Raw genomic sequence first — 10,040 nt, forward strand, 5'->3', positions numbered from 1 at the left:
TTCCTAGCCTGTCTGCTAATAACCTAATACCTCTCACTTAAGTCTTTCTTCCGTTTACCTAAGTCCTTTAATAAAATAATACCCCTCCAGATTGGCAAAAATAAGACCCTTCCGGACTAGCAAAATTTAGACCCCTCCGGATTGGGACCCCTCTGAGTTAGTAAATATAAGACCCCTCCGGATTTGGACCCCTCCGAATTAGCAAATATTAGACCCCTCCGGATTCGGACTTCTCCGAATTAGCAAATATAAGACCCCTCCGGATTCGGATCCCTCCAAATTACCAAATATAAGACCCCTCCGGATTGGGAGCCCTCTGTTTTTTAATAGTAGCTTTTCGGAGATTTCCTTCTTTCAACCTATACCCCTTTGGATACTTTCTACGATGCGACCTTGCTTTTTCAATTAACTAGGAAGGGTATGTACTGCTTTCCTAGACCCTTCCGGATTGAAGTTAAGCCTCTTATTTGACAATTCACGCTAACGGTGAAGGGTCTTATCGCTAGCCCAACTTCGGCTCGATTAAGGATTTCCTGTGCCTTTAGCCCTCCCTTTTCGTCTAGAACAGCCTAAAGTTACTTTATTCAACCGTTGTTACCTTTTGGTAGGGGTGTAACGGCTTTTCTAAAAAAAAATTATAAAACGTGAAGGGTCTACCCTCCAAATTGGTGAATTTGCTAAAAACAATCTCAAAAATTTTTCACGCTTACTTTTTCGAAATTTTTTTGTCCCTTTCAGTAAGCTCAGCTAATTTCTGATCTATTGGTACCAAGATCAACTGGATCTGTTCAGTAGTTCCAAAGTTATTAACCAAAACGTCTTTTTTCTAAAGTCAAAAAATTTGTCTCTTATAGGTTCCGCCTAACTTTTTCCGCAATTCTCTTCTTTTCGACCTAAAAATTATTGATCCGAGCTCAGAAGGCCTATACTCTTCTAGTTCAATGCAAAAGACCCGATCTAAAACGCTTTAGTAAAAAAAATTTGCGAAAAACTATGCGATAAGTTCGATTTCTCTGCAACCCGGAAGGCTTTCGGGTAGCGGGTTTTGAAACTTGTAGATTCACTAGTGGACGTTGTTCGAACAACTATTTTTACTGCCCTAACTCAAAAATTTCCAAAAATTTTCCGAATTTATAGTGTTTCGTAGTATCAAAAATAGCGAAAATTCGGTTTTCGGTACCAAAATAGTTCCAACCACTTCCGAACTAAACTTAACCGTTTCTATCTATTATGGTAGTGCAGTTACGATGTAACAAACTACTTTAGCGTTTTTTCCGTTTCAAAAAATATTGATATCTCAAAAATCGCGATTTGTGGGGGGATCAAAATATCGCTATTTTGACCCTAAAAACCGGTTTGCTTTCTGTGTTTTTCACTGAAAAACGGTATAGGAGTATTAATATAGGCTATATAAGTAATAATATTAGTAATACTATACCCCTCCGGGTTTGTTTAATATCCGAATTAAGGTGCTTAACTCGGATATTCGCAGTTCGGCGAAGGGTCACTACAGTGCAGCACTGTCGAGCCCCCCACAGATTACTATCTTACTTTTTTACCAAAAGGGATACAAAACTTGTTAACGATACCCAACAGTCGATTGTTGTTTTCCTTGAGCCCCTTCTTGTTGCTCCTTGTACTGCTTGCCGGATCAGTCTTCTCCCAAGACCCTTTGAATTGAGCGCAAATCAGCTGACCCTTCCGGATTGGGCGCAATTTATCATTAACGTGCTTAAATGCTCAAATAACCCTACAGTACAAGCCTCACAAACGGCTACAAAATTGATCGTAACGATCCTGACTGATATAAATGCCTGTAACAACAATATATCTAACAACAACAAACGGGAGGGTCGGATCACATCTTGTCTGGGGGGATGATTTCTACTGATTTTTTACTTTTTTACTGTTTTTGGTTTTTTTTCGGTTATTTTTTTATGTTTTTTTTTTGGGTACTATACTACTTTTTGTTTGGTTTTATATATATCTTTAAGTGTTTTTGGTCACAAACCTCTCAGGGAACGACGGGAACGCGAATCCCCCCACCCTTCCTGGTTCGTGAATTTTCGGTCTTAACTAGGTTAAAAAGCTATTCACGATAATCCGGAAGGCTTCCGCGTTCCGAACTACCCTTCCGTCCCGGCGGTTTAGGCCTATTAAGGGCGTTAATGTGAGCATCCGCTCGGCGCGGAGTGCTCGTTAACGGTTCTGCCGGTCATGATGTTAAAAAAGAATAACACCCAGGAGCGCCATAAAAACATGTATGTAACATTCGCCCGGAAGATACATATCGACGGAGAACAAAACTAAGTCCTAAGACGACTGGCTAACGTCTAAACAGAGCTTTGCATGCTTTTCACCGTCTCTACCAAGCCAGTACTTTCGGTGGTCTTTCTAACATCGGGTCGACAAAAAACGTTACTGCTTTCGGCTTCGGTCAAAACACTCAAATTAACTCAATTACATGCAGAAATAGTGAGCTCATGGCTGGATCTCAGTATCCCGAGACCACAAGGTCACTCCTAAAAACAGGGCTACTACTACTTATTGAATTATTATTGTTTTTGTTCAGTAGATAAAAATCATATTCTCCATCGAAGATGGATCAACCCTTTCCCCCAACTCCTAGCTTCTCATTCTAGCAAAATGAATTCAGATGTTCATTAAATTCAAATCAGGACATGACAGGGAAGCTAAAAGTTCATATAAGATGATAAAATTTTCAGTCCCGAAACCCCTCCTGATTCTCGAATCCACTGAATCAAGCACGTTAAGCTTGATTTCTCTGTAACCCGGAAGGCTGGTTTCCACCCCTCACTGTTGTTAGCAACTGCCTTGCAACTATTGTAGCGACACAATAGTTGCAACTTGGAGCGGTCTCTGCTGCTTCTGCTTTTCTCTGATTCTGATTCTCAATTTTCTCGTTGTTGTCGTCGTCGCAACTATCGTTGTTGTGTTTCGTTTCGGTTTTTTCTCCAAAATGGCCGTTTTTGACGTTTCTTAGAATTGTTACGTCATCAATTCGAATTTTTAAAATTTAGGAATTCCCAAATCCTTCGGCCTTCCCAATTTGTCCAATCGTTCGAACAACACTCTTATTCCTTCAAAATTGCCAATTCGGAAGGTTCACTGCTAAAATTTCGAATATGCTGAATCTGCATTTTGATCCATTCTGGTCGAATGTCACAATATAAAAGTGCATAAATATCAGCAATGAAGTCATAAATCTGCATTAAATGCATCGTCGTAATGTTAATTTATCTTAGCCGTCCTTCCTCTACAATAGCGTTTATGGAGTTGTCGATAAATTGAACTTTGCGTAGCGATCTGCACCCCGCGAAGCTTATTTTAGTTCTTATGTAGTTTATAGATTCTGGATAGCTTTCTTGTCTTTTTTCACTTAGTTTTTTGGCCAATTGCTGCATTGTCCGCGTGGCTGTTGGAGCAGCGCCACCGGTGCATCCAAAAATTAGCGGGCAGAAGCTACTCTGCTCTACGTTTAAAATTCTTTGCTGATATTTGGAGTTCTTCAGCGTTTCGTGGTATTTGTATGCATCTTTATGCAGTTTTTGCGATGTTTTGGCATGGGGGTTGAAAATTTTCACATCAAAGAAAGCGCGGCTGAATCGTGAACCCCAGAGTCCGTTTGCCTTAATGTCAAGTCGTGCCTCATCTTCAGTTGTAAATGAATTGTTCACAAAGCTTTCGCCTTGCAACGTCTGAAGTTTGGGCTCAACCTCGACGTCATGGCAAACCTCGTTCATGAGGTTGGCGAATGTGTCTCTAATTTCATTGTGTCTTATATGTGTGTAACCACCCTTTGCACAGTGAAGCGCATGTGTCAAGTTAAAATCAGCACCACATGCACATGTGAGTGGGGTTTTGGTTGGTTCCCAACCGTATCTTAAGTAAATACCATCTCTGAACTCTGATTTATTCAGGTTGAAGTTGTATCTGCTCAGTGGTAGAGCATTGAGCCAGTTAGAGGCTCCCTTTTCAGAGGCCAGGTCAATTGCGTATTTATTTGTTTCATTTAAGGAGTTAATGAGGTTTGTTTTTTTTCGATTTATTCTATCAGTTTTCAATTTTTTGATTTTCGTACATATTTTTTCTTGCTGTGTTACTGCTGTAATAGGATCTTGAGAATCCAGTACTAGTGATGTTTCCTTAGACCATTCTAGGTAGCTTTCATGATCGGATGGCAGCTTGATGTTAAGTCCGCCCGTTTTAAGGGGTAAGGAAGATATCTCACGGAATTGGGGGTTTAAAGTGTCTTTACCGACTAGGTTAGGTAATAATTGTTCTTTGATAATACTTTCACATATTTCTAAGTTTTCCATAGTGTTAGGCGTTGTCCTGGCAAGAAATGAAAGCTTTTCTTGAACTCCTTTGGTATAGCAGGCATAAACGTTTTGAGGGGAGGTTTTAGCGATTTTCGCTAGTTTTTTCAAAATTTTGATTTGCTCATTTTGTTAAAATTCCAGGAATTTTTTACATTCAGATTCTGGCACAAATTGAACTGAAGTTTGTCGTGTTTCCGACTGGCACAAATTGAACTGAAGTTTGTCGTGTTTCCTGCAATTACAAATTCAGCTATTTGTTTTGACTTTTTTAGTTGCAGCGAGAAAATCGTGCTAGACAGGCTCAATTCGAAATTTTAGTTTCAAAATGAAAATTTCGAGTTCGGTCTGTATTTAGACAACCGCGTATTCAGCCAATGTATTAACCAAACAGAATCGAGAGAAGGAAAAAATGAATTTCAAATCTTCCTTGTCTCTATTCTGATAAAAAAAAACTAAATTACAAAAGGTGCCCTTCCGTTTAGTTACGGTAAGTGCACAAGCTGGATATGGCCATACCAGCGGTATAAAAATGCATATATATCAGCAATGAAGTCATAAATTAGCATTAAATGCATCGTCATGATGTTATTTTATCTTAGCCGTCCTTCCTCTACAATAGCGCTTATGGAGTTGTCGATAAATTGAACTTTGCGTAGCGATCTGCACCCCCTTATACAAAGTATAGAGCTCCTCAGGAGCGCGAAGCTTATTTTAGTTCTTATGTAGTTTATAGATTCTGGATAGCTTTTTTGTCTTTTTTCACCTAGTTTTTCGGCCAATCGCAGCATCGTCCGCGTGGCTGTTGGAGCAGCGCCACCGGTGCATCCAAAAATTAGCGGGCAGAAGCTACTCTGCTCTACGTTTAAAATTCGTTGCTGATATTTGGAGTTCTTCAGCGTTTCGTGGTATTTGTATGCATCCTTCTGCAGTTTTTGCTATGTTTTGGCATGGGGGTTGAAAATATTCACATCAAAGAAAGCGCGGCTGAATCGTGAACCCCAGAGTCCGTTTGCCTTAATGTCAAGTCGTGCCTCATCTTCAGTTGTAGTTGAATTGTTGACAAAGCTTTCGCCTTGCAACGGCTGAAGTTTCGGCTCAATCTCGACGTCATGGCAAACCTCGTTCATGAGGTTGGCGAATGTGTCTCTGATTTCATTGTGTCTTATGTGTGTGTAACCACCCTTTGCACAGTGAAGCGCATGTGTCAAGTTAAAATCAGCACCACATGCACATGTGAATGGGGTTTTGGTTGGTTCCCATCCGTATCTTAAGTAAATACCATCTCTGAACTCTGATTTATTCAGGTTGAAGTTGTATCTGCTCAGTGGTAGAGCATTGAGCCAGTTAGAGGCTCCCTTTTCAGAGGCCAGGTCGATTGCGTATTTATCTGTTTCATTTAAGGAGTTAATGAGTTTTGTCTTTTTTCGATTTGTTCTATCATTTTTCAATTTTTTGATTTTCGTTCAGGTTTTTTCGTGCTGTGTTACTGCTGTAATAGGATCTTGAGATTCCAGTGATGTTTCCTTAGACCATTCTAGGTAGCTTTCATGATCGGATGGCAGCTTGATGTTAAGTCCGCCCATTTTAAGGGGTAAGGAAGATATCTCACGGAACTGGGGGTTTAAAGTGTCTTTACCGACTAGGTTAGGTAATAATTGTTCTTTGATAATATTTTCACATATTTCTAAGTTTTCCATAGTGTTAGGCGTTGTCCTGGCAAGAAATGAAAGCTTTTCTTGAACTCCTTTAGTATAGCAAGCATAAACGTTTTGAGGGGAGGTTTTAGCAATTTTCGTTAGTTTTTTCAAAATTTTGATTTGCTCATTCTGTTGAAATTCGAGGAACTTTTTACATTCAGATTCTGTTCCTATAAATGAACCAAGCACTCGGGCTCCTGCCTTTATAGTGATTCCTGTATTTTTGTGAAGATTTTCTGAGCTTCACCGAGTTTTTCATCTTTCACAATGAGTTGGCATTTGGATGCTTTCACGTGGTAGCCGAAAAATTTACCCAGTGATACAATTTTATCGAGGACGGTTCGTTGATTGCTTAATTTACCGACTGCGTTTCCGTCGTCTGCGTACCATTTCTGGGTTACATCGTCTACTGATAAAAGTTTTATGAGGGGTATTATGGCTAGACCGTACATGGCCATTGCTAGTGGATCCCCCTGGGTTGTCCCTTCTTGAGAGTAGATTGTTTTTTTTTTGTTAACGAATAGCTTAGAAGGATTGGAGTAGGAGTTTTTAATCGCTGTTAAAAGGGAAGGGCAGGTATTTTCGATGTTTTTTAATGCCAGCTTTCGGTTCAGCGAGTTGAAAGCGTTTTCGGCATCTATCAGTAAAACAGCATAGGCGGAAGTTTTGCTGCATTGATCTCTTAGCGTGTAAATCGCATATTCAATGCCACATTTTTGTCCTAGGCAGAGTTGGTAGTTTGAACCGAGCGACATGAGTTCGTTTTTCAGGCATTTAGTTATTGTTCGCCCTATTATCCTACGCATAACTTCTCCTATGCCTATGGGTCTTACCCCTAGATTCTTATCTAAGGGTATTAATCTGCATGCGTTATATGGTTCCATTAGTTCTGGATTTACTTCTTCTTTGGCCAATTTTTTGGCAATTTTAGCAATTGTTTTTGAAATTTCAACTGATTGTTGCCCGAAGTGTGTTAGGATACGTCTCCATTCATTCGCGTCGAGGCCAGATGGTCCATGCGATCCGTGCGTTCTCATGGCTGCCTTCTTGATATGTTGACCGTTTATCTGATCAAATATCGATGGATGGAAAGGAATTGTTTCGTTTGAGACAGGTGTAATATAGTTCTCATTAATTGGTTCAGATGGTGGGTGTTTCTCTATGAGAGTCTGTTCAACTGTCTTACCTTTGACAATCTCGTCGAGCGAAAGAACGCCTTAAGATGTGTCTGTTAGTTTTGCAATTGCGCTTGATATTTTTCCAGTGTTCATTAGTTTGTTGAACTGCTGTGCTTCAGTTTCAATTTTTCTTCTACTTCCTTTCAACAAGCGCATTTGCAGCGCCTTTCCTTCGTTATATAGTCCATCCAGACCTCCGTCTTGCCATGGCTTAAGTCGCCTTGCTATTGCTTTGGATAAAGATCCATCAATTTCGGACTTTGTTTTGCACAGTAATAAGTGTGGAAAAATCATTGCTGCGTGCATTGCGAAGGTGTTTTCGTTGTTTTCTATTAGGCTGTTCAAAGTTCTATTGAGGGTTTCAATAACGTTATGACCAACTTTATTTTTTGACAAGATCATAAAGACCGGTTTCCAGTGGACCACTTCGGTGTATATTTTCTGGTGGTTTCTATGAGTTCTGGACAGGGGTTTGACCATGGGACTTGTATTGTTGTGGGTTCTATAGTGGAAGACTCTCCTGAGTTTTGTGAATGTGGGGCAGGGGAAGGGTGAGGGTGCATTTGGGGGAGCGTGGTTGTAGCTAGGGTTGGGGGATTGCATTCATGCTTGTCGTTAGCTGAATGAAATTGGGAGGTGCAGCGATGACAACTGAAATCGTCATAGTGATCACTGCTGCGGGCTAAGCCGCTGCATTTTACATGCATGTAGCCTGGGCATGTGAAGCACCAAACACCTCCGCCTCGCAGCTGCTTTTACAAATAAGGCAGTGTGTTTGAGTAGCCATTTTAGGAAGGACGGCGGTGTCAAGTTAGCGAGAGAATTTATAGATTAAATTTGCAAGAAAATTTGTAAAGAAATCATTACCGTAGAACGAGAAATGGATGCCATCACGGCAGAACATTTGAGGGGTTAGATTTAGGTTGAGGTTTGGCGAACTTGGGCTGAAACTTGTTAGTGACGAGGTTAATCAAGTTTTTCCACTGCTGTTCTAATTCTTGTGGATGCAGCCTGTAGTCATTGTATCAAGCAACTATTGTTACTGTATTTAGGCGCTTTGGTCTGTATTGTAAAACTGTTTCAAACAAATCATGAAGCGTTGCGCCGCGGTAGGAGTGAATTGTTGATTTTACTAGAGCTGGTTTGATATATTTGGTCCTTGAAGTCCCGATAACTAGTTTCTGTGAGAACTCAGGGATGCGTCTTGCCTGGAATCGCGGCATCAACCTGAAACACAGACAACTGGGGCGAGAAAGGAAGCTCTTTGGGGTGATTTATGAATACTTTCACTTAGGGTTTAAAATTGCTGAGGCAAAGGCGATGAAAAAAATATAAAAAAAAGAAAAAAAAGAGAAAAAAAAAAAAAGGATTGGTACAACCTGACGTCGATTTGGAGGTCGATTCACCAGCTCACTCCTTCTTGCGTCTAGTTACGCCAGGGAAACTTCACTCGCCTACGGCTGGGACGGCGAGATTTGGTAAGATAACCAGAAGAGGAAAGCCCAGCGCGCATATGCTATGAAAACACACAAGCGGTAAATTTGAACAAAGAAATCTATTTAATAAGTTTATCACAACAATTAGGCTAAGTATTTCTTGTCTAAATATTTATTGGTTCTTGCCTAAATTCTGATTGGTTAATACAGTGTCTGAATACGCGGTTGTCTAAATACTGCTACATAACCGAAAATTTCTTTCATGATGACCGACTGGCACGTAAAACTTCAAAACATAGCTTTCGGTCGAAACAGTTAATTTTTTTTGTTTATTCGCACTTTTGTTTGTAGAAATACTCGTATTGTTCAGAAATGAAAATTGTCTGCTTGTTGCTTTGCTATGTGGACCTTTTTCCCACAGCCTGAATTTTAGTTCTAAGAAAAAAATTGTGACATTCGACCAGAATGGCCAAAATGCAGTCTCTGCAGAATTCAGGATTTTAGCAGTGAACCTTCCGGATTGGCGATTTAGAACGGATAAGGACGTTATTTGAATGATTGGCCAAACGGTGAAGGCTAGAAGATTCTGGAATTCTAAATTTTAAATTTTCGAAGTGATGACGTAACATTTCTGAGAAATGTTAAAACGGCCATTTTGGCTAAAATAGCAGAAAGAAACAGAACAACTTTATCTGCGATTACGAACAGTACGAAAATCGAGACTAAAAAACAACAACGAACTACCGAACAGCAGAGGACGTTCCGAGTTGCAACTATTGTGCTGTTACAATAGTTGCAAGGCCGTTGCGAACAACGGTGAAGGGTAAAAACCAGCCCTCTGAGTTAGCGTGAACCTGAGGTTAAGGAGCTTGATTCGCCGGATTCAAGAATCCGGAAGGGTCTCGGGACGGGAACTTTTATGAACTTGTATTGAATTTTAGCATCCTGTCATGTCCTGACTTGAATTTAACTGATATTTTGATTAGTTTTGACAAGGATGAGGTGCTAGGAGTTGGGGGGAAAGGGTTGATCCATCTTCGATGGAGATGATGATTTTTATCTACTGAACAAAAACAATAGTAATATGATAAGTAGCAGCCCTGTTTTTAGGAGTGACCTCGTGGTCTGGGGATACAGAGACCCAGCCATGAGCTCACTAATTTTGCATGTAATTCAGTTAATTTGAGCGTTCTGGTCGAAGCCGGAGAACAGTAACGTTTTTGTCAGCCTGATGTAAGAAAGACCACCGAAAAGTACTGGCTTGGTAGAGACGGTGAAAAACATGCAAAGCTCTGTTTAGACGCTAGCCAGTCGTCTTAAGACTTAGTTTTGTTATCCGTCGATATGTATCTTCCGGGCGAATGTTACAAATGTCCTAATTCGCTC

At 40.3% G+C, this 10,040-nt stretch overlaps 1 protein-coding gene across 1 annotated transcript in view; it reads left to right on the forward strand.

The window, feature by feature from the left end:
• Window positions 1–10,040, forward strand: part of LOC134845054 (kinesin-like protein KIF27) — a 539,890-nt gene that overhangs the window by 503,479 nt on the left and 26,371 nt on the right. The gene's annotated exons all lie outside the window — the stretch shown is intronic.

Source organism: Symsagittifera roscoffensis, chromosome 4 (genome assembly GCF_963678635.1).
Source record: "Symsagittifera roscoffensis chromosome 4, txSymRosc1.1, whole genome shotgun sequence".
Taxonomy (NCBI): Eukaryota; Metazoa; Xenacoelomorpha; order Acoela; family Convolutidae; genus Symsagittifera; species Symsagittifera roscoffensis.